This window comes from Ovis aries, chromosome 1 (assembly GCF_016772045.2).
Source record: "Ovis aries strain OAR_USU_Benz2616 breed Rambouillet chromosome 1, ARS-UI_Ramb_v3.0, whole genome shotgun sequence".
Taxonomy (NCBI): Eukaryota; Metazoa; Chordata; class Mammalia; order Artiodactyla; family Bovidae; genus Ovis; species Ovis aries.
In genome coordinates this window covers 217,982,536-218,010,310 of record NC_056054.1, presented here as the reverse complement: position 1 = coordinate 218,010,310, position 27,775 = coordinate 217,982,536, and the positions used below count along the sequence as shown (strand labels likewise).

At 40.5% G+C, this 27,775-nt stretch overlaps 1 protein-coding gene across 6 annotated transcripts in view; it reads left to right on the top strand.

Annotated features, from left to right (window-relative positions):
* GPR160 (G protein-coupled receptor 160) overlaps positions 1–27,775 on the top strand; it is a 60,305-nt gene that overhangs the window by 8,959 nt on the left and 23,571 nt on the right. Inside the window, exon 2 of one of the 6 annotated variants that reach the window (XM_060394007.1) lies at positions 1,112–1,267. The exons of the other annotated variants lie outside the window; for them this stretch is intronic. The gene's annotated coding sequence lies outside the window, so the exon portion shown is untranslated. The remainder of the gene's footprint in view (positions 1–1,111; positions 1,268–27,775) is intronic. 6 annotated transcript variants of the gene reach the window in all.

Here is a 27,775-nt window from a genome sequence, read left to right as displayed (position 1 = left end):
CTTACCAACAGTGTAGGAGGGTTTTCTTTTTTCCACACCCTTTCCAGCATTTCTTGTTAGTGGTGTGAGTCAAAGGTTTTGAATAGTAAAAGGTTTTCTTTCTGATTACGAAAGCAATGAATTTTCATTGTGGAAAACCTAGTAAGCATAGAAGATTCTAAAAAAGTAAACGCACATCCATATACTCACCTAGTCCCTGCAAGCCTAGCTTGGATCTGTCCCTCCAGGAAGTGCAGTCTGCAGCCTGTGTGGCCTGTGGACCAGCTGCATTGGGAGCTTGTTATAAGTACAGAACCTCAGCCCCACGCCAGGCATGCTACTGCCGCCGCCAAGCCACTTCAGTCGTGTCCAACTCTGTGTGATCCCATAGACGGCCTCCTACCAGGCTCCCCCGTCCCTGGGATTCTCCAGGCAAGAACGCTGGAGTGGGTTGCCATTTCCTTCTCCAAAGCATGAAGGTGAAAAGTGAAAGTGAAGTCTCTCAGTTGTGTCCGACTCTTAGCGGCCTCATGGACTGTAGCCCACCAGGCTCCTCCGTCCATGGGATTTTCCAGGCAAGAGTACTGGAGTAGGGTGCCATTGCCTTCTCCGACGCCAGACATAGTGAACCACAATCCAGCTTTTCACAGAATCTACATTCATGCTTGAGAAGTGTTGGTCTACAAGGCCATGACCTTACCAATCACAGGTGGCCTGGCATTAATTACCTCTGATCTGCGTATGTTCATATGTTTTTCCTGTTTACCCAATATTGGGATAATTCTGTATCCACCACTGGTTGCCATCCTCCCATCCCCTACCGTCAAGGCTGTCTGAGCACACCAGCTCACTCCCCTCAGTAACACTGATGCTCAGGGATCAGCTGAGTGTCTGAGTGGCATGGGGAGTTTTCACCACAGTGTCTCCCCATGTGAGAAACCTTGATATATACTGCTTTTATCTCGCTTCTGTCATCTAACATTGTATTGTCAGCATTTTCTGGTTCTTTAATCTTTCTGAAGAGCTTATCTTTCACGGCTGCAGATAGTAGTCCATCTTAGGACTGTCATAATTCATTTGAGTATGAATTAAGTCAAATGGATTATGACTATTTCTCTGTTGCGAGGAACAGGAAGAAAAGGGGACGATTGGATGGCATCACCGACTTTATGAATATGAGTGAGCAAACTCCAGGAGATGGTAAAGGACAGGGAACCCTGACGTCCTGCAGTCCATGGGGTTGCAAAGAGTTGGACATGACTGAGCGACCGAACTGAACTCTTGTGAGGTATTTGAATTGTTCCGATCCATTTGGGGTGGGAGTGTTCTGTAGGCTATTGTAAGTATGCCGAAGTGAGCTGCTCAGGCTATGCTTACTTCCTTCAGCTCTGATTATTTCCTTGTGATGAATCCTGGATCAAAAGGCACAGACCTTCTAAACAGTGTTTAAAAGGCAACAGGAGTATAGGAAGGACCCTGACAGATACCCTCCCAGGCACTGGACAGTGTGGTCTGCAGACACATTCTCTGGGGAGCAGCAAGCATGCCTTGTTTGTCATCGTGCGCATCAAGGCCCCGCTCAGAGCAGGTTCTAAGTGGGACTCCTGGAGGTTTGGGGAGGGAGAGGGGAGTTTCCTGAAAGATGGGTGACTGCCTGTGACGGTTTCTTCCTCTTGGCCAGAGTTCTGAATTGTAATAGCTCCTCAGGGTGTAGTCTGCATGTTTTCACTTGCCTTGCAGTGGAGCAGCGGGACGTGAAGTTAGTTAGTGGAGGCCTGATGTGACAGCCTCACTTACTGGTCCTGAACCTCCTGGACCTGACTGGTACCAAACTTGTTTTGGCTTCATGAATCTGGGACTGTTGGGCCACCTGACACTTTTCCTCCCGGGAGCGCACCAGGAAATTCATGTTAAATTGTGTGTACTGAAAGGTACACTCAGATCTGTCATGAAGAAAAAGTGAAATATCAACATCGTTTTTGTGACTGAGGCACAGTTTGAACTTGGGTGCCAGGAATATATTTTGGCCCTTTATAAATATGTTTGGAGTAGGTCAGTGAATAAATATGCAAACAATGAGTTTGATTATGTTAAATAACATATACATGTTAAATATATGTGTCTATCATTTGATATAATTAAAACATTTTTTAAACTGAATATTAAATCATTGGCCACTCATTTATATTAACTACTTGACACATTATGATTTTCAGATAGACATGCACATACCATACCTTCTGGACATAAGTGTGCTTGATTCAGAGTTTGTCTACAGCAAACAGACTTTTATGAATGAGATACAGTATACAATAGCAAAACAAAAGTGGCGTCTTTTGTCAGCATAATGCTTGTGAGCGTCGTGCATATTGTGTGTTTCAGTATGTTCTTTACGATGGCTGTTATAATAGCTTGTATTCCACTGCTTGATTATACCACCATTAACTCATCTATTCTTGGAAGGCCATTTAGGTTTTCAGTTTGGGGTTTAAATGAAGAAAACTGCTGTGAACTTTCTTTTACAAGTGCTTTTTAAAAAATAAAGTTTTATTGAGGTGCAGTTTGCATACCATGAAATCCAGCCATCGTAAGTGTACAATTCTTTTATTGTTATAGACTTGTACAGCTGTCACTCCCAAAGTTCCCTCATACTAACTTAGTCCCTACTCCTAAACCCAGGCAGCCATTGATCTGCTTTCTGTCTCTTGCCTTTTCTGGATGTTTCCTATAAATAGAATCCTAGTATATATAGGTTTTTGGTGTCTTGTTTCTTTCACTTAGCAGAATATTTTTGAAGTTCATCAATTTTAGCTCAGTCAGTAAAGAATCCACCTGCAATGCAGGAGACCCTGGTTCGATTCCTGGGTGGGGAAGATCTGCTGGAGAAGGGATAGGCTACCCACGCCAGTATTCTTGGGCTTCCCTTGTGACTGAGCTGGTAAAGAATCTGCCTGCAAAGCGGGAGATCTGAGTTCGATCTCTGGGTTGGGAAGAGCCTCTGGAAAAGGGAAAGGGGGGCTTCCCTTGTAGCTCAGTTGGTAAAGAATTTACCTGCAGTACAGGAGACCCGGGTTCGATCCCTGGGTTGGGAAGATCCCTGGAGAAGGAAATGGCAACCCACTCCAGTATCCTTGCCTGGAAAATCTCATGGACAGAGGAACATGGTGGATTACTGTCCATGGGGTCGCAAAGAGTCGGGCACGACTGAGCGACTAACACACACACACACCCACTCCAGTATTCTGGCTGGAGAATTCCATGGACTGTATAGTCCATGGGGTTCCAAAGAGTCAGACATGACTGAGCAACTTTCACTTATCAGTAGCTTCTTCCTTTGTATCATTGAATAGTATTCAGTTTTATGGGTGTACCACATTTTATTTCTTCATTAGTTGATGAACATTTAAATTGTTTCTGGTTTTTGGCTATTATAAATAATGTTTCTCTGAACATTCACGTAAGATGTATGGGGTTCTACATTTTTATTTATCCTGGATAGATTCTTAGGAGTGTAATTACTAGATTCTATGGTAAGTTTATGTTTAACTTTTAAAGTAAACTGTTTTCCAAAAGTGGCTATACAACATTAGAGTCACACCAACAATGTATGATGGTTTTGATTTCTCCATGTTCTTGCCAACACTCGATATTGTTAGTTTTTTATCATAGCCATTCTCATGGATATATGAGGGTATCTTATTACAGTTTATGTTTATGTTTTTTTGGCTGCACCACTCAGCTTGCTTGCCAGGATTAGTTCCCCAACCAGAGATTGAACCCATGCCCCCTGCAGTGGAAGTTCAGAGTCTTTACCACTGGACTGCCAGGGAATTCCCTTATTAAAGTTTAAATTTACATTTCCCTAATGACTAATGAAAAATCTCGACAGCATACTAAAAAAAGAAGAGACATCGCTTTGCTGACAAAGGTCCATATAGTCACAGCTATGGTTTTTCCAGTAGTCATGTGTGGATGTAAGAGTTGGACCATAAAGAAGGCTGAGTGCTAAAGAATTGATGCTTTCAAATTGTGCTGGAGAAGACTCTTGTGAGTCCCTTAGATAGCAGGGAGATCAAACCAGTTAATCTTAAAGGAGATCAACCCTGAATATTCATTAGAAGGACTTCTGCTGAAGCTCCAGTACTTTGGTCATGTGATGAGAAGAGCTGACTCACTGGAAAAGACCCTGATGCTGGGAACGATTGAGGGCAGGAGAAGGGGACGACAGAGGTTGAGATGGTTGGATGGCATCACCAACTCAATGAACATGAATTGGACCAACATGAATTGGGAGATAGTAACGAACAGGGAAGCCTGGTGTGCTGCAGTCCATGGGGTCGCAGAGTCGGACACGACTTAGGGTCTGAACAACAACAGTGACTAATGATGATTAGCACCTTTCCATGTGCCCTTTTTTTTTTTTTTTAAAGAAAGTGAAAGTGTTAGTTGCTTAGTTGTGTCTAACTCTTCACAACGCCATGGACTGTAGCCCACTAGGCTTCTCTGTCCATGGGATTTCCCAGGCAAGAATACTGGAGTGAGTAGCCATTCCCTTCTCCAGGGGATCTTCAACCCAGGGATTGAACCCAGGTCTCCTGCATTGCAGGCAGATTCTTTACCATTATTATTTATCATTTGTGTATCTGCTTTGGTGAAATATCTAGTTAAATCTTTTGCCCAGTTTTTAATTGGGTTGTCATCATCATACAGAGTTTCAAAACCTTTTTATGTTCTTTGAAATAGTCAAATATCTTTGAATAAGAATATGCAAATTTAAAAAAACTCTAGAGGCAAGGGTTTTATCATACGTGTATGACATGCAGATATTTTCTGTAAATCTATGACTTTTTATTTTCTTAACGATACCTTTTAAAGAGAAAAGTTTTCAATTTTGATAAAGTCTAAGACAGCAATTTCTTTTCTTTTATGGCTTGCACTAATTACATATCTAGGAAATATTTCCTAACTATGTGCAATCTTTTTTTTTTTTAATAGACTTTATCTTCTAGAACAATTTTAAATTCAGAACAAAATTGAGCCATCGTACAATTTCCCAGAGAGATATCCCGTATATTTCCTGTCTCCTTGTATGTGTTGCTTTATTATCAACATCTCCAGAGGTGGTACGTTTGTTACAAAATGAACCTGCATTGGCACATCATAATCACCCAAAGTCCATAGTTTACATCACAGTTCTCTCCTGGTATTGTACATTCGATGGGTTTGGACAGGTGTATAATGACATGTATTCACCATTATAGCACCATACAGAGTAATACTGGAAATACTTTGTGCCCCACCTGTTCATCCCTTCCTCCCCTCTAACCCTTGGCATACTCATCTTTTTGCCATCTCCATAGTCTTGCCTTTTCCAGAATGTCATATAGTTGGAATCATATGGTATATAACTTTTTCAGATAGGCTTCTTTCACCTGGTAAATGCATTTTTAAGGTTCCTCCATGTCTTTTTACGGTTTGATAGCCTTCTCTTATTTTTTAATGCTGAGTAATAAATTTATCTACTTTCTGAAGGATAGCTTGGTTTCTTCCAACTTTTGGCAATTATGAATGGAGCTGCTGTAACGGCTTGTGTGTAGGCTTTTGTGTGGACAAAAGTTTTACACTCCTTTGTGTAAATACCATGGAGGGCAACTGCTGGATCTTATGATAAGAATATGTTTAATTCTGTAAGAAACTGCCAAGATAAACTGTCCTAAGTGGCTGTACCATATTTCCACCAGCAGTGAGAGTTCCTGTTGCTCTACGTAACTCACTAGCATTTGGTATTTTTGGTAGTTTCATACCAGTTTCTTTGTGGACATGTATTTTAGTTTAGCAAATATCTAGGAGTAGGAGTACTGGATCATAGGATAGATGTGTATTTAAATGTCATACTTTTCCAAGGCGTTGTACCATTTAATACTCTTGTATCTTTTCTAACATTTGATACTCGTCTTATTTTAGCCATCTTGATGGATGTGAAATTGAATGGCTACGTGCTTTTAATTATCTTTTTCCTGATGACTAATGATGTTGAGCATCTTTTCACATGCTGTTGACCATTTGTTCATTTTCATTTTGAACTGTCTTTTCAAGTGTTTTGCCACATTTTTGTTTTGAATAGTTTGTCTTTTTATTATTGATTTTAGGCACTATTGATAGGTAGGTAGATAGACTGCCTGGTAGTCTGAGCACACATCCTTTGTTAGATGTTTGTATAGTGAATATTTTCCCCCAGTGTGTCTCTTGCTTTTTCATTTTCTTATATAAAGATTTTAATGAGTTTTCTTCTTAATTTTTTCTTTTATGGTTGTTGCTTTTGTGTTTGCTTAATAATTCTCTACCTACCCCCAAGGTTGCAAAGATTTTCTTCTTTGTTTTCCTTCTAGAGGCTTTAGAGTCTTAGCTTTTATGTTTAGGCCTATGATCAGTCCCAAATTAATTATTGAGTATGGTGTGATTGAGCTCCTTCTTTTTCATACAGTTATGCATTTGATATACATTTGATATAGAACCATTTATTGAAAAGGCTTTCCTCCATTAAATTGCCTTGATCAGTTCAGTTCAGTTCAGTTGCTCAGTCGTGTCCGACTCTGTGACCCCATGAACTGCAGCACGCCAGGCCCCCCTGTCCATCACCAACTCCTGGAGTTCATATCAAATTGCCTTGATACTTCCTTGTAAATCAAGTGCACTGTTGGAACTCTCTACTCTGCTATGTTTGTTCTTAAGCTAGTACTACACCGTCTTCAGCTCTGTAGTTTATCAGTCTTAAAATCAAGGTAGTGTAAGCCTTTCAACTTTGTTCTTTTTCAAAAATTTTCAACTATTCTGGCCCTTTGCGTTTTCTTTCTTTTTTAAATTGATTTTTATTGGAGGATAGTTGCTTTACAATGTCGTGTTAGTTTCTGCTGTACAGCAAAGTGAGTCTTTCGCATTTTCATATACATCTTAGAATCGACTTGTCAATTTCTACAAAAAAGCCTGGTTGGATTATGATCAGGACAACACTGAATCTACCGATTTTGGAAGAATTGAGATCTTAAGAGTATTAATCTTCCACAGACATGGTATATCTTGTCATTTATTTACATCTTTAGTTTCTCTCAGCAGTGTTTTATAGCTTTTAGTATTGATGGTTTGTACATATTTTAAAAGATTTATCCCTACTTTTTTTTTTTTTTTACATTTTAGAGTCTTAAAATCTAGTGTGTGTAATTCCCTGGGGGCTAGTGGTTAAGAATCCCCCTTGCCGTGCAGGGGATGCCTGGATGCCCGTGCAGGGATCCCTGGTCATGGAACTAAGATCCCACATACTGTGGGGTAACTTCGCCAGTGTGCCACAACTACTAAAGACTGAATTCTTTAGAGACTATGAGCCACAACTGGGGCGCCCACATGCCACACCTGGAGAGTCTGCGCACTGCAATGAAAGGTTCTGTGTGCCACAGCTAAGACCTGATGCAGCCAGATAAATAAAGAGTAGGACAAGAGAATGCTTTTACACAAAGTCTATTGTGAATGGCAATTTTTACATTTGCACATTTTGTTGTGTCTGTATCTATATACACATACATACATACAGTTTTAAAAATTGATCTGCAATCTTACTGAAGTCACTTAGCAATTCCAGTAAGTTTTGGGTAGATGCCTTAGGATTTTCTATATATATTGTTGTTGTTCAGTCACTCAGCTGTGTTCAACTATTTGTGATCCCATGGACTGCAGCACGCCAACCTTCCCTGTCCTTCACTATCTCCCAGAATTTGTTCAAAGTCATGTCCATTGAGTTGAAGATGCCATCCAGTCATCTCATCCTCTGTCACCTCATTCTCCTTTCTTTCCCACCATCAGAGTCTTTTCCAATGAGTTGGCTTTTCACATCAAGTGGCCAAACTATTCAGCCTCAATCCTTCCAAAGAATATTCAGGACTAATTTCCTTTAGGATGGACTGGTTTGATTTCCTTGCTGTCCAGTGGACTCTCAAGAGTTCTCCAGCATCACAGTTTGAAAGCATTGCTCAGCCTTCTTTATGGTCTACCTCTCAGATCTGTTCATGACTACCGGAAAAACCATAGCTTTGACTATACAGACCTTTGTAGGCAAAGTGATGTCTCTTCCTTTTAATACGCTGTCTATGTTGGTCGTAGCTTTTCTTTCAAGAAGCAAGTGTGTTTTGTTTTGTTTTTTTTACCCCCCACCAGGGAACAAGCGTCTTTTAATTTCATGGCTGCAGTCACCGTGCACAGTGATTTTGGAGCCAAGAAAATAAAGTCTGTCACTGTTTCCATGTTTTCCCCATCTATTTGCTGTGAAGTGATGGGACCAGATGCCATGATCTTTGTTTTTTGAATGTTGACTTTTAGGGCAGTTTTTTCACTCTTCTCTTTCACCTTCATCAAGAGGGTCTTTAGTTCCTCTTCACTATCTGTCATAAGGGTGGTGTCATCTGTATATCTGAGGTTATTGATATTTCTCCCAGCAGTCTTATTTCCAGCTTGTGCTTCAACCAGTCCAGCATTTATCATGATGTACTCAGCATATAAGTTAAATAAGCAGAGTGACAATATACAGCCTTGGTGTACTCCTTTCCCAGTTTAGAACCAGTCTGTTGTTCCATGTCTGGTTCTAACTGTGGCTTCTTGACCTGCATACAGGTTTCTTAGGAGGCAGGTAAGGTGGTCTGGTATTCCTATCTCTTGAAGAATTTTCTATAGTTTGTTGTGATCTACATAGTCAAAGGCTTTAGCATAGTCAATGAAGCAGAAGTAGATGTTTTTCTGGAATTCCCTTGCTTTTTCTATGATCCAGCAGATGTTGGCAATTTGATCTCTGGTTCCTCTGCCTTTTCTAAATGCAGCTTGTATATCTGGAAAGTCTCAGTTCACGTATTATTGAAGCCTGGCTTGAAGGATTTTGAACATTACCTTGCCAGCATGTGAAATGAGTGCAATAGATAAACTGTGGAAAATTCTGAGAGAGATGGGAATACAGACCACCTGACCTGCCTCTTGAGAAACCCATATGCAGGTCAGGAAGCAACAGTTAGAACCAGACATGGAACAACAGACTGGTTCCAAATAGGAAAAGGAGTACGTCAAGGCTGTATATTGTCACCCTGCTTATTTAACTTATATGCAGAGTACATCATGAGAAACGCTGGGCTGGAAGAAGCACAAGCCGGAATCAAGATTGCCAGGAGAAATATCAATAACCTCAGATATGCAGATGACACCACCCTTATGGCTGAAAGTGAAGAGGAGCTAAAAAGCCTCTTGATGAAAGTGAAAGAGGAGAGTGAAAAAGTTGGCTTAAAGCTCAACATTCAGAAAACGAAGATCATGGCATCTGGTCCCATCACTTCATGGGAAATAGATGGGGAAACAGTGGAAACAGTGTCAGACTTTATTTTGGGGGGCTCCAAAATCACTGCAGATGGTGACTGCAGCCATGAAAGACGCTTATTCCTTGGAAGGAAAGTTATGACTAACCCAGATAGCATATTGAAAAGCAGAGACATTACTTTGCCAACAAAGGTCCATCTAGTCAAGGCTATGGTTTTTCCTGTGGTCATGTATGGATGTGAGAGTTGGACTGTGAAGAAAGCTGAGCGCCGAAGAATTGATGCTTTTGAACTGTGGTGTTGGAGAAGACTCTTGAGAGTCCCTTGGACTGCAAGGAGATCCAACCAGTCCATTCTAAAGGAGATTGGTCCTGGTTGTTCTTTGGAAGGAATGATGCTAAAGCTGAAGCTCCAGTACTTTGGCCACCTCATGCGAAGAGTTGACTCATTGGAAAAGACCCTGATGCTGGGAGGGATTGGGGGCAGGAGGAGAAGGAGACGACAAAGGATGAGATGGCTGGATGGCATCACCAACTTGATGGACGTGAGTTTCAGTGAACTCCGGGAGCTGGTGAAGGACAGGGATGCCTGGCATGCTGCAGTTCATGGGGTTGCAAAGAGTCAGACACGACTGAGCGACTGAACTGACTGGCTGACTTGAACATTCTTTGGCATTGGAATGAAACTGACCTTTTCCAGTCATGTGGCTACTGCTGAGTTTTCTAAATTTGCTGGCATATTGAGTATAGCATCAACACTTTAACAGCATCATCTTTTAGGCTTTGCAGTAGCTCAGCTGGAATTCCATCATCTCCACTAGATTTGTTTGTAATGATGCTAAGGCCCACTTGACTTCACACTCCAGGATGTCTGGCTCTAGGTTTGTGATCATACCATCGTGGCATCCAGCTCATTAACAACTACTTGTACAATCTTCTGTGTATTCTTGCCACCTCTTCTTAATATCTTCTGCTTCTGTTAGTTCCATACCATTTCTCTCCTTTATTGTGCCCAACTTTGCATGAAATGTTCCCTTGGTATCTCTGATTTTCTTGAAAGGATTGTTAATCTTTCCCAGACTATTGTTTTCTTCTATTTCTTTGCATTGTTCCTAAAGAAGCCTTTCTTATCTCTCCTTTGGAACTTATCTCTTATCTTTCTTCTTATCTCTTATCTTTCTTATCTATTCTTTGGAACTCTGCATTCAGAGGAGTATATCTTTCCTTTTCTCCTTTGCCTTTTGCTTCTCTTCGTTTCTCAGCTATTTGTAAGGCCTCCTCAGACAACCACTTTGCCTTTTTGCATTTCTTTTTTCTTAGGGATGATTTTGATCACCACCTCCTGTACAGTGTTAGGAACCTCCATCCATAGTTCTTCAGACATTCTGTCTATCAGATATAATCCCTTGAATATGTCACTTCCACTGTATAATCATAAGGAATTTGATTTAGATATGCCTGAATGGCCTAGTAGTGTTCCCTGAGCTGTGCATGTGTGCTAAGTTGCTTCAGTCATGTCCAGCTCTTTGCAACCCTATGGGCTGTAGCCCACCAGGCTCCTCTGTCCATGGGATTCTACAGGCAAGAGTACTAGAGTGGGTTGCCATGCCCTCCTCCAGGGAATCTTCCTGACCCAGGGATCACACCCAGGTCTCTTTCATCTCCTGCATTGGCAAGCAGGTTCTTTACCACCTGGGCCACCTGATAAGCCCCAGTGGTTTTCCCTACTTTCTTTAATATAAGTCTGAATTTTGCAATAAGGAGTTTATGATCTGAGCCACAGTCAGCTCCTCGTCCGTTTTTTGCTGACTGTATACAGCTTCCCCATCTTTGGCTGCAAAGAATATAATCAGTCTGATTTCAGTATTGACCATCTGGTGCTATAATGTGTAGAGTCATCTTTTGTGTTGTTGGAGGAGGGTATTTGCTATGACCAGTGCATTCTCTTGTCAAGACTCTGTTAGGCTTTGCCCTGCTTCACTTTTTACTCCAAGGCCAAACTTGTCTATTACTCCACGTATCTCTTGACTTCCTACTTTTGCATTCCAGTCCCCTATTATAGTTATTGTTAATTTCCCCTTTCATACTTGTTAGCATTTGTCTTACATATTGTGGTGCTCCTATGTTGGGTGCATATGTATTTATAATTGTTATATCTTCTTCTTGGATTGATCCTTTGACCATTATGTAGTGTCCTTCTTTGTCTCTTTTCTCAGCCTTTGTTTTAAAGTCTATTTTATCTGATATGAGTATTGCTACTCCTGCTTTCTTTTGGTCTCTATTTGCGTGGAATATCTTTTTCCAGCCCTTCACTTTCAGTCTGTATATGTCCCCTGTTTTGACATGGGTCTCTTGTAGACAACATATATAGGGGTCTTGTTTTTTTATCTGTTCAGCCAGTCTTTGGTTGGGGCATTCAACCCATTTATGTTTAAGGTAATTATTGATAAGTATGATCCCATTGCCATTTATTGTTTTGGGTTTGAGTTTATACACCCTTTTTGTGTTTCCTGTCTAGAGAAGATCCTTTAGCATTTGTTGGAGAGCTGGTTTGGTGGTGCTGAATTCTCTCAGCTTTTGCTTGTCTGTAAAGCTTTTGATTTCTCCTTCATATTTGAATGAGATCCTTGCTGGGTTCAGTAATCTGGGCTGTAGGTTATTTTCTTTCATCACTTTGAGTATGTCCTGCCATTCCCTTCTGGCCTGTAGAGTTTCTGTTGAAAGATCAGCTGTTATCCTTATGGGAATCCCCTTGTGTGTTATTTGTTGTTTTTCCCTTGCTGCTTTTAATATTTGTTCTTTGTGTTTGATCTTTGTTAATTTGATTAATATGTGTCTTGGGGTGTTTCGCCTTGGGTTTATCCTGTTTGGGACTCTCTGGGTTTCTTGGACTTGGGTGATTATTTCCTTCCCCATTTTAGGGAAGTTTTCAACTATTATCTCCTCAGATATTTTCTCATGGTCTTTCTTTTTGTCTTCTTCTTCTGGGACTCCTATGATTCGAATGTTGGGGCATTTAACATTGTCCTGGAGGTCTCTGAGATTGTCCTTATTTCTTTTAATTCGTTTTTCTTTTTTCCTCTCTGATTCATTTATTTCTACCATTCTATCTTCTAATTCACTAATCCTATCTTCTGCCTCTGTTATTTTACTATTTGTTCCCTCCAGAGTGTTTTTTATCTCATTTATTGCATTATTCATTATATATTGACTCTTTTTTATTTCTTCTAGGTCCTAGTTAAACTTTTCTTGCATCTTCTCAATCCTTGTCTCCAGGTTATTTATCTGTGATTCCATTTTTATTTCAAGATTTTGGATTATTTTCACTATCATTATTTGGAATTCTTTATCAGGTAGATTCCCTATCTCTTCCTCTTTTGTTTGGTTTGGTGGGCATTTATCCTGTTCCTTTACCTGCTGGGTATTCCTCTGTCTCTTCATCTTGCTTATATTGCTGAGTTTGGGGTGGCCTTTCTGTATTCTGGCAGTTTGTGGAGTTCTCTTTATTGTGGAGTTTCCTCGCTGTGGGTGGGGTTGTACAGGTGGCTTGTCAAGGTTCCCTGGTTAGGGAAGCTTGTGTTGGTGTTCTGGTGGGTAGAGCTGGATTTCTTCTCTCTGGAGTGCAATGAAGTGTCCAGTAATGAGTTATGAGATGTCAGTGGGTTTGGAGTGACTTTGAGCAGCCTGTACATTGAAGCTCAGGGCTGTGTTCTGTGTTGCTGGAGAATTTGCGTGGCATGTCTTGCTCTGGAACTTGTTGGCCCTTGGGTGGTGCTTGGTTTCAGTGTAGGGATGGAGGCATTTGGTGAGCTCTTGTCGATTAATGTTCCCTGGAGTCAGGAGTTCTCTGGTGTTCTCAGGATTTGGACTTAAGCCTCCTGCTTCTGGTTTTCAGTCTTAAATTTTTACAGTAGCCTCAATACTTCTCCATCTATACAGCACTGTTGATAAAACATCTCCTTTCGAAGACAATGTGCTGCTTTTCTGGGTGCCTGATGTCCTCTTCCGGCATTCATAAGTTGTTTTGTGGAATTTACTCAGCGTTTAAATGTTCTTTTGATGAATTTGTGGGGGAGAAAGCAGTCTCCCTGTCCTATTCCTCTGCCATCTTAGGACTGCCCCAGTCCCCTATTATAAAAGGTCATCATTTTTTGTTGTTAGTTTTGGAAGGTCTTGTAGGTCTTTATAGAACTGTCAACTTCAGCTTCTTTGGTATTAGTGATTGAGGCATAGACTTGAATTATGGCGATATTGAATGGCATGCCTTGGAAAGAAACAGAGATCATTCTTTCCTTTATGAGATTGCACCCAAGTACTGCATTTCGGGCTTGTGTTTGACCATGAGGGCTACTCCATTTCTTCTAAGTGATTCTTGCCTGCAGTGGTAGATATATTGGTCGTCTGAATTAAATTTGCCCATTTTTGTCCATTTTAGTCCTGTTCTGTTCAGTCGCTCAGTCATGTCCAACTCTGTGACCCCATGAACTGCAGCACACCAGGCTTCCCTATCCATTACCAACTCCCATAGCTTGCTCAAACTCATATCTGTTGAGTCGGTGATGCCATCCAACCATCTCATCCTCTGTCATCCCCTTCTCCTCCTGCATGCCATCTTTCCCAGCATCAGGGTCTTTTCTAGGGAGTCAGTTCTTTATATCAGGTGGCCAAAGTACTGGAGTTTCAGCTTCAGCATCAGTCCTTCCAATGAATATTCAGGACTGATTTCCTTTAGGATTAACTGGTTTGCTCTCTTTGCTGTCCAAGGAACTCTCAAGAGTCTTCTCCAACACCACAGTTCAAAAGCATCAATTATTTGGTGCTCAGCTTTCTTTATAATCCAACTCTCACATCCAACATGACTATTGGAAAAACCATATCTTTGACTAGAGGGACCTTTGTCGGCAAAGTAATGTCTCTACTTTTTAATATGCTGTCTAGGTTGGTCATAGCTTTTCTTCCAAGGAGCAGGTGTCTTTTAAGATCATGGCTGCAGTCACCATCTGCAGTGATTTTGGGCCCAAGAAAATAAAGTCTGTCACTGTTTCCATTGTTTCTCCGTCTATTTGCCATGAAGTGATGGGACCAGATGCCATGATCTTTGTTTTTTGAATGTTGAGTTTTAAGTCAGCTTTTTCACTCTCTTCTTTCACTTTCATAAAGAGGATCTTTAGTTCCTCTTCACTTTCTGCCATAAGGGTGGTGTCATCTGCATATCTGAGGTTATTGATATATCTCCCAGCAGTCTTGATTCCACCCTGTGCTTCATCCAGTCCAGCATTTTTCATGATATACTCTGCATATAAGTTAAATAAGCAGGGTGACAGTATACAGCTTTGACATACTCTTTTCCCAATTTAGAACCAGTCTGTTGTTCCATGTCCGGTTCTAACTGTTGCTTCTTGACCTGCACACAGGTTTCTCAGGAGGCAGGTAAGGTGGTCTGGTATTTTCTACAGTTTGTTATGATCTGCATAGACATGATTATGCTTTGGCATAATCAATAAAGTTGAAATAGATGTTTTTCTGGAATTCTGTTGCTTTTTCTATGATCCAGTGGATGTTGGCAATATAACCTCTTTTTCCTCTGCCTATTCTAAATTTAGCTTGTACATCTGGAATTTCATGTTTCACATACTGTTGAAGCCTGGCTTGGAGAATTTTGAGCATTACTTTGCTAGCGTGTGAAATGAGTGCAGTTGCGCAGTAGTTTGAACATTCTTTGTCACTGCCCTTCTTGGGGATTGGAATGAAAACTGACCTTTTCCAGTCCTGTGGCCACTGCTGAGTGTTCCAAATTTGCTGACATACTGAGTGCAGCACTTTACCAGCATCATCTTTTACGATTTGAAATAGCTCAACTGGAATTCCATCACCTCCACTAGCTTTGTTCATAGTGATGCTTCCTAAGGCCCACCTGACTTTGCATTTTAGGAAGTCTGGCTCTAGGTGGGTGATCACACCATCGTGATTATCTGAATCATGAAGGGCTTTTTTGTATAGTCCTTCTGTGTATTCTTGCCACCTCTTCTTAATATCTTCTGCTTCTGTTAGGTCCAAACCATTTCTGTCCTTTATTGTGCCCATTTTTGCAAGAAATGTTCCCTTGGTATCTCTAATTTTCTTGAAGAGATCTGTAGTCTTTCCCATTCTATTGTTTTCCTCTATTTTTTTTGCACTGATCACTGAGGAATGCTTTCTTATCTCTCCTTGCTATTCTTTGGAACTCTGCATTCAGATGGGTATATCTTTCCTTTTCTCCTTTGCCTTTAGCTTCTTTTCTCAGCTACTTGTAAGGCCTCCTCAGACAACCATTTTGCCTTTTTGCATTTCTTTTTCCTGGGGGTGGTCTTGTTCACTGCCACAGAGGTACAGTGTCATGAACCTCTGTCCATAGTTCTTCAGGCACTCCTATCAGATCTCATCTCTTGAATCTATTTGTCACTTCTACTATATAATTGTAAGGGATTTGTTTTAGGTCATACTTGAATAGTTTTGTGCTTTTCCCTACTTTCTTCAATTTAAGTCTGAATTTGGCAATAAGGAGTTCATGATCTGAGCCACAGTCAGCTTCTGGACTTGGTTTTGGTTACTGTATAGAGCTTCTCCATCTTTGGCTGCAAAGAATATAATCAATCTGATTTTGGTATTGACCATCTGGTGACGTCCATGTGTAGAGTGTTCTCTTGTGTTGTTGGAAGAGGGTGTTTGCTGTGACCAGTGGGTTCTCTTGGCAAACCTCTGTTAGTCTTTGCCTTGCTTCATTTTGTACTCCAAGGCCACATTTGCCTGTTACTTCAGGTATCTCTTGACTTCCTTCTTTTGTATTCCATCCCCTATGATGAAAAAGACATCTATTTTGGGTGTTAGTTCTGAAAAGTCTTGTAGGTCTTAGGACTGTTCAGCTTCTTCAGCATTACTGCTTGGGGCATAGACTTGGATTACTGTGATATCGAATGGCTTGCCTTGGAAATGAACAGAGATCATTCTGTCGTTTTTATGATTGCAACCAAGAACTGCATTATCAATAACCTCAGATATGCAGATAACACCACCCTTATGGCATAAAGTGAAGAAGAACTAAAGAGCCTCTTGATGAAAGTGAAAGAAGAGAGTGAAAAAGTTGGCTTAAAGCTAAACATTCAGAAAACTAAGATCATGGCATCCGGTCTCATTCTTCGTGGCAAATAGATGGGGAAACAGTGGACACAGTGTCTGACTTTATTTTTGGGGGCTCCAAAATCACTGCAGATGGTGATTGCAGCCATGAAATTAAAAGACACTTACTCCTTGGAAGGAAAGTTATGACCAACCTAGACAGCATATTAAAAAGCAGAGGGAAGTGGGAGGGGGTTCAGGATGGGGAACACATGTACACCATGGTGGATTCATGTCAGTGTATGGCAAAACCAATACAATATTGTGAAGTAATTAGCCTCCAATTAAAATAAATAAAATTTAAAAAGCAGAGACATTACTTTGGCAACAAAGGTCTGTCTGGTCAAGACTATGGTTTTTCCAGTGGTCATGTATGGATATGAGAGTTGGATTATAAAGAAGGCTGAGCACCGAAGTATTGATGCTTTTGAACTGTGGTGTTGGAGAAGACTCTTGAGAGTCCCTTGGACTGCAAGGAGATCCAACCAGTCCATCCTAAAGGAGATCAGTCCTGGGTGTTCATTGGAGGAACTGATGTTGAAGCTGAAACTCCAATACTTTGGCCACCTGATGAGAAGAGCTGACTCATTTGAAAAGGCCCTGATGTGGGGAAAGATTGAAGGCAGGAGGAGAAGGGGATGACAGAGGATGAGATGGTTGGATGGCATCACCGACTCGATGGACATGGGTTTGGGTGGACTCCGGGAGTTGGTGATGGTCAGGGAGGCCTGGTGTGCTGCAGTGCATGGGGTCCCAAAGAGTCAAACACAACTGAGCAACTGAACTGAACTGCATTTTGAACTCTCTTGTAAACTATGAGGGCTACTCATTTCTTCTAAGGGATTCTTGCCCACAGTAGTAGATGTAATGGTCATCTGAATTAAATTTGCCCATCAGTCCCTTTTAGTTCACTGATTCCCAAAATGTTGAAGTCCACTCTTGCCATCTCCTGTTTGACCTCTTCTAATTTACTTTGATTCATGGACCTAACATTCCAGGTTCCTATGCAATATTGCTCTTTATAGCATTGGACTTCACTTCCATCACCAGTCACATCCAAAACTGGTCATTGTTTTCACTTTGGCTTCGTCTCTTCATTGTTTCTGGAGTTATTTCTCCACTCTTCTCCAGTAGCATATTGGGCACCTACCGACCTGGGGAGTTCATCTTTCAGTGTCCTATCTTTTTGCCTTTTCATACTGTTCATGGGGTTCTCAGGGCAAGAATACTGAAGTGGTTTGCCATTCCCTTCTCCAGTGGACCGTGTTTTGTCAGAACTCTCCACCATGACCCATCCACCTTGGGTGACCCTACTTGGCATGACTAATAGTTTCATTGAGTTCAACAAGGCTGTGATCCATGGGATCAGTTTGATTAGTGTTCTGTGATGGTGGTTTTCATTCTGTCTGCCCTCTGATGGAGAAGGATAAGGGGCTTATGGAAGCTTCCTGATGGGAGAAACTGACTCAGCGAAACTGGGTCTTGTTCTGATGGGTGCAGCCATGCTCCAAAAATCTTTAATCCAATTTTCTGTTGAAGGGCGGGGCTGTGTTCCTTCCCTGTTGTTTGATCTGGGACCAAACTGTGGTGGAGGTAATGAAGATGATGGTGGCCTCCTTGAAAAGATCCTGTGCAGGAACTGCCGCGCTCAGTGCCCCTGACCCTGCAGCAGGCCACAGCTGACCCACGCCTCTGCCAGAGACTCGTGGACACTCGCAGGCAAGTCTGGATCAGTCTCTTGGGGGATCCCTGCTCCTTTCTCCTGGATTGGTGTGCACACGGTTTTGTTTGTGCCCTCTAAGAGTCTATTTCCCCAGTCCTGTGTAAGTTCCATAATCACATCCCATTGGCCTCCAAAGTCAAATTCTCTGGGAGTTCTCAGTCCCTTTCCTATATCCCCAGATTGGGAAAGCTGTTGTGGGCCCTAGAACTTTCTTAACAGTATGAGAATTTCTTTGGTATAATTATTCTGTAGTTTGTGGGTCCTCCACTCGGCGGCTCTATGGTGGGGTAATGGCGACCTCTTCCAAGAGACAGCGCTTATGCCACAGGCTGTGTGACCTAGGTAGCTGCACCCAGAGCCTCTGCCCCTGCAGCAGGCCACTGCTGAACAGAGGGTCTGGCTCAGTCCCTGTGGGGTCTCTGGGTCCTGGTGCACGCAAGGTTTTGCTTCAGCCCTCTGAACATCTTTGGCGATTATGGGGTTTGATTCTAAACATGATTTTGCCCTTCCTACCATCTTGCTGGGGCTTCTCCTTTCTCCTTGGACCTGGGGTATCTTTTTTTGGTGGGATCGAACGTTCTCCTGTTGATGATTGCTCACCAGTGAGTTGTAATTTTGGAGTTCCTGCAGGAGAAGATAAACATCATCTACAAAGAGTTTTATTTTATCCTTTCTAATCTCTATGCCTTTTTTTCCCCTTGCCTTGTTCTTTTAAGGAAAAGGTGGTCAGTTTTTCACAATTAAGTGTGATGGTAGCTGTAGATTTTTTAATAGATAGCCTTTACCAGGTTGAGGAAATTTCCCGCAATTCCTACTTTCCTGAGTGGTTTTATTGTGAATGGATGTTGAATTTTGTCAAAGTCTTTTTTCTGCATTTCTTAATATGATTATATGATTTGTTTTCCTTTATTCTGTTCATGTGAATGTCTCTCTTTCATCTTTTGGCCCTTGTTCATCATGTCTACTTAGGGAAAAGACCACTGTTACTATTTCTAACACTTCAACATCTTGGCCTGATTCATTGGATGTAGGTTCAAGAGCATGATTTAGACAGTTTGAATCCAATAATCTCCATAAAATGCTTTATAAACTGAAAAGTACCATATGTATTTAGATAGAATTGACTTGAGGAGCCTACCTGCTCTCCAACACTTCTCTTAATCTCTGAAACTTCTACCATTAGTCTCATGCTTTAAAAAATCAATGTGAAGATAACAGAACTATGCACAATAAGATTTTGACCTTAAAAGGTCTTGCTTCCTACTTGTTGAGCTTGGGAGACCTGACTTACAGCTATGACAAAATACTTCCATTTGAGTGTCTAGTAATATTAATTAAAAACAATTGTCAAAAAAAAAATCTGTATATTTATTGCCTATGTCCCAGTTTTTCACTGACCTGAAACTCCTGGGGGACTGAGAAGTCTATGGTTCTTGGTCTAAGCACTGGAGAAATCAGTGACTTAAAAGGAATATCAAATAATTTTAGATGGAGCTAGCACCTTCCCAGACTTCATTCAAGCTACACTACAAAGTTACAGTGATCAAAACAGGATTGTATCAGCACAAAAACAGATTGTAGATTAATGGAACAGGATAGAAAACCCAGAAATAAGTTCACACACCTATGGTCAGTTGATCTGTGACAAAGTAGTCAAGCATATACAATGGAGAATAGACAGTCTCTTCAATAAATGGTGCTGGGAAAACTGGATAGCTACATGTTAAAGAATGGGATTGAAATATTTCATCTCACCCTTTAAAAAAGTAAACTTAAAATGGATTAAAGATTTAAATGTAACACCTGAAACCATAAAGATCCTAGAAGAGAACATTGGGATAACATTCTTTGACGTAAATTGTAGATTTTTCTTTTTGGATCTATCTTTTAAGGCAAAGGAATAAAAGCAGAAAGGAACAAATGGGACCTAATTAAACCTAAAAGCTTTTGCATAAAGAAACCATCTACAAAACAAATAGACAACTTACTGAATGAGAGAGAATATTTGCAAATGATATGGCTGACAATTGAGGTGCTGCAGAAGACTTTTGAGAGTCCCTTGGACAGCAAGGAGATCAAACCAGTTAATCCTAAAGGAAATCAGTCCTGAATATTCATTGGAGGGACTGTTGCTAAAGTTCCAGTACTTAAAGTGGCCAGCTGATGTGAAGAGCCAACTCATTGGAAAAGATCCTGACGCTGGGAAAGATTGAAGGCAAAAGGAGAAGAGGATGGCAGAGAATGAGATGGTTAGATAGATAGCACGACCAACTCAGTGGACATGAATTTGAACAAACTGTAGGAGACAGTGAAGGACAGGGAAGCCGGGCCTGCTGCAGTCCATGGGGTCACAAAGAGACACGACTTGAGACTGAACAATGACAAAGGCCTGACGAGGGGTTAATATCCAAAATAAACAGCGCAGACAGTGCAATATCCAAAAACAAACAAGCCTAATCACAAAATGGGCAGAATACTTGAACAGACATTTCTCCATAGAAGACATACAGAGCTCAACATCACTAATTATTCCAGAAATGCAAATCAAAACCACAGTGAGATATCACCTCACACTTGTCTGAATGGCTGAAAAGGAACACAAATAACAAATGTTCACGAGGGTGTGGAGAAAAGGTAACCCTTGTACACTTTTGGTGGACATGTAAATTGGTACCACCACTATGAAAACGCTATGGAAGTTCCTCAAAAAACCAGAAGTATAGTTGCTGAATGATCCAGCAATCCCACTCCTGGGTGTATATTTGAAAAGAAAAAAAACATGAATTCAGAAAGAAAACAGTGTACCCCAGTGTTCATAGCAAGCACTGTTTACAATAACCATAATATAGAAGCAACTGAGGCATCCATCAACAGTTGATTGAATAAAGAAAATATGGTATATGTATACGGTGAAATACTGCTCAGCCATAAAAATGAAATCCTGCCATTTGCAGCAATGTGAATGCACCTAGAGGATGTTAATGCTTAGATAATTCAGAAAAAGACAAATACTGTATGATATAATGTATATGTAGAATCTAATGTATATAGCAAAAGAGAAACATAGTCACAGATTATAAAAGCAAACTAGTGGTTACCAGTGGGGAGGGGGAAGGAAGGAGGAGCAAGGTAGGAGTATGGCATTAAAAGAGATACAAACTACTATATAAAATACATAAACGTCAAGAATATATTATACAATCTATGGAAATTATAGCCATTATCTCGTAACAACTTTTAATGGAGAATAGTCTGTAAAAATACTGAATCTACTGTGCACCTGAAACTAATGTAATATTGCAAGTCAACTCTACTTCAGTAAAAATAATAAAATTGTTATGCACCGAGCCCGTATCTCCAAACCGACCGAGAGAAAGCAAGTCCTCCGCAGTAATGCAAAAAGGCAGGAAGGGAGTTTATTTCTAGCGCGCTAGGGTCCGAGTCTCACCCGACACAGCGGAATCCAACCGGGACCCCGAACAAAGGGATATGGCGGTTTATATACAGTCAGTTCATTGTCTCAGTTACAGGAGTAGCTGGTGTTACATGATTGGCTAGACAGGGTGAGCGCATGTCCTGTCTCTTTCTGGTTGGTGTGTACGGGGAGTCTTCCTAATTTGGTCAAGGAATGCTGTTTTTTCTTCCCAGCTAACAGGAAACATGACTCAGGTCCCTGGTGCTATGCACCTCACTGAGCCGACCAGCCTGCCTAACAAAAATTAATCAATGTGAAATGTGTGTTATATTTTCCAAATCCTGAGAGAATGGGAAAAAACCAGTGGGTGTTTATGGTAGTAGAGTAAGCTGGCATAGGTCTGGAATGCTGTTGTCGATGACTTATAGGACAGCTAGACCCCAGGTTGATTGGGTAGGCTATCCCAGATTGTATGAAGTTGAAAAAGGGATCTTCCTTAGGTGGCCTAGTTTAGTTTCTCGGCAATAACCAACAAAGCCATAGTTTTAGAAACTATAGACAACTCTACTTGAGCAATGTCATCATCTGATTATTGAGTCATCCCAAGAGCCCGGGACTGCTGGTGAGGTCTCATTGAGTGTGAGTTTCTGATTGGTACTTTCCAGATCATTGTGTGCTTAAACCCCTTCCTTTGCTTAAGAGCAGGACTAAAGTTGAGGATAATCATTGAGAACTAGGAAGCAGTCTCTAGTTCAAAAGTCCTTTGAGGACTAAGCCTCTTTATAAACATGTTTACTAAGCATTAGTCCCATATATATTAGGACATTTATGGTGGTGATGCAAACACTAGCTCCCAAATAACATGTCCTGCTTTTGAACAACTCCCAATCTTATAACCCTCTAACTATTGCTCTTATGAGCGCTTTCCCCATATGTGTTAACTTCTTTAGGTATATTCCCGTTTATTGATATCATTCTTAAAATTTAATGGCAGGGAACTCAAACAAGCTCTCTGTATCAACTTACAAGGGTGGAATGGGGAGGGAGATGAGAGGGAGTTTCAAGAGGGAGGGGACATATGTATACCTATGGCTGATTCATGTTGATGTTTGACAGAAAACAGAAAAATTTTGTAAAGCAATTATCCTTCAATTAAAAAATAAATTAAAAAAATTTTTTTAATTTGGTGTCAAAAGCAATGTAAGGTATGGAACCCCTTCCTTCTTAATTATGAGCACTGCACTTGTGTTAATCTATTTGTTCCCACCAAAATGATAAAAGGATGAACACACGTGTGTGGAGTGTGCAATAAATAAGACATAGTCACATTATGAGGGAAGGATATAGGAAAATATACATCATTAGAATGTTAATTTATAAGCAAACCTAGAGCATTGGGTAAAAATTAATGATAGCCTTATGGAAAACTGAATCTCATCAATGTAACCTAATTTTTTCCAGAACATTGTAAGGATCTGGAGGAAATGGCACATACATCTTGACTTTCTCATGCTGCTGATTTAATTGTGAATAACATAATCAGCAGCAAGCCAGGGAAGCATAGTTCAGCTTATATGTTACCACAGTCAGATGGTGGGAAGGTCAGAGACATCGAGGACGTGCTGCTGGAGTCCTTATGGAGTAGCACTTACCAATTAACCCTTCAGAGGTCAGTCTGGGACCAACCAGTTCTTTGTTAGATAAACTTTAATCTTGTGTATACATTTGTGTGCCAGAAATACTGGAAACAGAAGTCAAAATAACCTGGATAAATTAGGTACTTACAAACTGGACAGTGTCAAATGAAGGCTAATTTTGTAAGCAGGAAGTTCACATTGGAGAATGGTTGGTTTTATGTCTGTTCCTGGCAGAAAGAGCCCCTGATCAGGGTGAACCACGAGGTAGCTGGACCATCAATAACTATAACATGTGTAAAGTACCACATCTTATAAGCCAGGGCTCTGGCTGAGGATACTTACATGAGGCTGAGAGCAGCCAAAGATACAGTGAAGGCTTACCGTGGATAAACATTTTGAAATAGAAGCAGGGACATATGCAGCTGGACGGGAAGGGTATGAAAAAGAAGCAATTGGAAGTATTTTGTATTAAGTAGAATAGGCTAAAATGCTGTAAAGTCAGGTAAAAACTACAGTGGCTCAGATGGAGTGCGAGTGTGTTTCTGCATGTAGCAGTCCTAGGTGAGCATTTGCAGCCCTCCATGCCCAGCTGGCGGCAGCTCTGCTTCTTTGACCGTGTGCCCTTCAGTGTTGCTCTGGCTGCTTAGAGAAAGAAGGATGAGTTTTGTCCAGAAATGGCTGACATCACATCTGCCCACACCCCATTGGCGAGCGATCAGTCACATGGCCATTCCTAACTGCATGGACGACTGGGAAATATAGGTCAGCTGTGTGCTTCAGAAGAGAAGAGAGCACAGACTTTGAGAACCAGTAACCATTTCTGTCATACCTCTGAGAAACAGCAGTTGAGTTGACAAATTCTTTTTTTAGTTTTCTTTTTTGATATGGACCATTTTTGAACTCTTTATTGAATTTGTTACAATATTGCTCCTGTTTTGTGTTTTGGTTGTTTTTTGTTTTTTTTTTTTTTTTGTCTGTGAGGCGTCTTAGCTCCCTGACCAGGGATTGAACCCATACCCACTGCCTTGGAAGGTGGAGTCTTAACCACTGGACCACCAGGGAATTTCCAACAACAGAGAATTTAATATTAGTTAAACCATCATTCAAGAATGGTCAGCAGTCCCTGTGGAGGAGAATATGGCAATATCTGACAGAAGTGTATAAGTAAACATTTACCCTTTCACCTGGCAGTCTCACTTATAGTAATTATTCCAGAGGAAACACCTCCACAAATCACTTTTGTAGAAAGTACTTAGTAACTATAAGCCAGAAACAAGTGATAAAGGGGGGGTCGATATGGGTGGAGGAAATAGCAGTGGAAATGGGACTTTTCTGAGTATCTGTTTTTATATAGTTTTTACTTTGAACCATGTAAATATTTAAATATTCAACTACATAAAGTTAAACAAAAATAAAAACAAATCCTGAAATTTAACATACAAAAAACAACTAATAATCAAAACCAGTATATCAAATTGATTGTTGTTGTTCAGTTGCCCAGTCATGTCCAACACTTTGTGACCCGTGGACTGCAGCATGCCGGGCCTCCCTATCCTCACCATCACCTAAACGCATGGCTCATAGCTTCATTGAGTTATACCAGCCCTGTTCGCTGTGACAAGGCAGTGATTCGTGAATGGGATCAAACTGATTATACAACCATAAATTTTGTTATTCTTGTTGTTCATTCACTGAGTTGTGTCCAATTCTTTGTGACCCTGTGAACTGCCGTGTACCTGGCTTCCTTGTCCTTCACTATCTCCTAGAGTTTGCACAAACTCATGTCCATTGAGTCGGCGATGCTATCTAACCACGTCATCTGCTGCTGCCCTCTTCTCCTTTTGCCTTCAGTCTTTCCCAGCATCAGGATCTTTTCCAGTGAGTCAGCTCTTCATATTAGGTGGCGAACGAATTGGAGCGTCAGCACCAGTCCTTCTAATGAATATTCAGGGTTGATTTCCTTTAGGATTAACTGGTTTGATCTCCTTGCAGTTCAAGGGACTCTCAAGAGTCTTCTCCAGCACCACAACTTGAAAGCATCAATTCTTCAATGCTCAGCCTTTTCTATAGTCTAACTGTCACAACCATACATGGCTACTATTTCACCATAAATTTTAAAAAAGAATTAATTAAAGTAACTTTAACAAAGTGCTACTCTGTACCCCTAGAAGGATATAGTCAAGGGCAAAAGGAACGGGAGAAGAAGCTGCACTGTGTTTATATGTTTAGTTCTTGGCAATGGTATCATTGTAGTAACTCGAAAACTAGTATGTACTGTAGTTAGTAGAAGTAAATCAATATCCTAATGTAACTGGGAACCAGGCTGTCACTGGGAGAAGGAAATAAAAATAAGGAATGAGGTAAGAAAGAATCCTATGATGTTAGCCTTGAAGTGGAGGTTATCAGTATCAACTCCTGATTAAAAAAAAAAAATTCTAGCCCTGCCCACTGAAAAGGCCTAGACACAGACACCTCAGTAATAATGTGCACACCTCTTGCTCAGAGGTGTTGTTTTCTAAATAATGGTTTTTGCTTTTTTACCCCCAAAAAAGAACTAGGGCTTCTTGAAAAAAGTGACTGGGTCTGCAAAAGTACATGGTGCCTGAAAGCAAATGAATGCTTAAGGACTGCACATGTTGGGAGGACAGAGTTTCAGACGGAGGGAACTCCGACAGGATGAATGTGGGAAAGTTTAGCTATTCAAAGGAATGATGATGTCAGTGGATTTTAACATACTGAGTAAAAGCAAATCCGCTTATCTATAATAGAAGGCCAAGGGAAAATAATTGCTAGTTTGTAAATGCAGAAAAATCACTGTTTTGCAATTCTCAGTGTGGTGATTGATTCAGGATGCTAGAACTAATATCAGGTTAGACTTTGTCAGGAAACAGCATCGTTTCATCAGTCTCAAGGTATCACCACCCTAGAGATTACTTATTGACTACAAAAGGGAACAGGTACCCCAACAGTAGAGAAATACAGCAGACACCTCCTTCATCAGATGCTCTAAATTCACATGACCAATAAGGAGATAAACTGACACAGTGGGACATACAGTCTAGTGTTCTTACCAAAAATGTTTATTGAATATGGAGGGAACAGTTAGACACATACAGATAGTGTAATATTCTATAAGATGATTGGCCTCGAGTCTTCAAAAATAAAGTATCAAAAAGAAAAAAATGGTAGAGAACTATTCTAAATTAAAAGAGACTGAAATGACGTAAGTAAATGCAATCTGTTATCCTTGATTGGATCTTAGACTTGTCTTTAAAAAGGTATAAAGGATAACATTGGGACAATTGGGGAAATTTTAATATGTACTTTGTATTGGATGGTATTATTTTGTCACTAATTAATGTTCTGGGTAAACTAATGGTATTGTAAATTTAGGAAAATGAGCATCTGATCACAAAATAAAAAATCATTATAGGGAAAGTGGGAAAATATAAGGAAAACCTATATGGAAATAACCATTGTTAAAATTTGGTATATTTTCATCCAGTTTACAAAACAAAATTGAGTTTTACCATACCTGGTTTTTACTATTGCTTCTTTTTGCTCCATATCATTGTCCATTCTCCATTTTATTAAGTAGACCTCAAAGATACTATTTTAAATGGTTATTTAATACTGTATGTTTTCTTTTTAATTTAAAATCGGTTTTCTGTTTTATGAGATTTATTACTGCTTTTCATCCATTCCAACATACTATCAGTTGTAAAACATTATTATTTCATGTACCACTAAAAAGAAACTATCTTGTCAAATTACGATGCTAGGGTGTTGTGTTTTTTTTGGTCATAACTTTTTTTGTATATGCCTTGTTAGGAAATTATAAGCAAAACAAATTTGGTTAAGGTCTTCCTAGAAATTCTTTGCATCCACTGTCCAACTTTGCTAAATTGTTTTCCAGTTAGGTCGTCAGCACCTGTGTTTCACACCGCGCGCCCACCCCCAGTATCACCATGAAAAGCATTGGATGGTATAGCATTCAGTAGTGCTCCACCATCTTTGAACTTTACACTTTAAGTGGATGAATTGTATGATACGTGAGTTCTATTTCAATAGCTGCTTTTTTTTTTTTTAAATGCTCCATTATTATGTCTGGAATTTTCTTCCAAGCTGCAAATTCTAATGTTCCCTGATCTGACAGAAAGTGCCAACAGAGAAGGTGTCAAACAGCCACCAGGACTTCTCAAATGGTCTCTAAATGGTAGTTGATCAAAACATTGAGTGATTGTATTTACCCAGTCATGCCACCGGGAATAACTCCTAAGTTCACTCTTGCATGGGCAGTGATGGGCCACAGCTGCCTAACAGTGCTTGTAACATGCTGTCAGCACCCTGCCTTAGAGATGTAAAAGTGTTGGGGAACAATGTGCCCTAAAGTAGGTGAAATACAATCTTGTCTTTTAAAGTAAAGTTCCTTCATTTTCACTTTATTTATTTTATTCTTTCTTTTGTATTTTGGCTGTGCTGAGTGGCATGGGAATAGTTCCCCAGCCAGGGATCAAACCTGC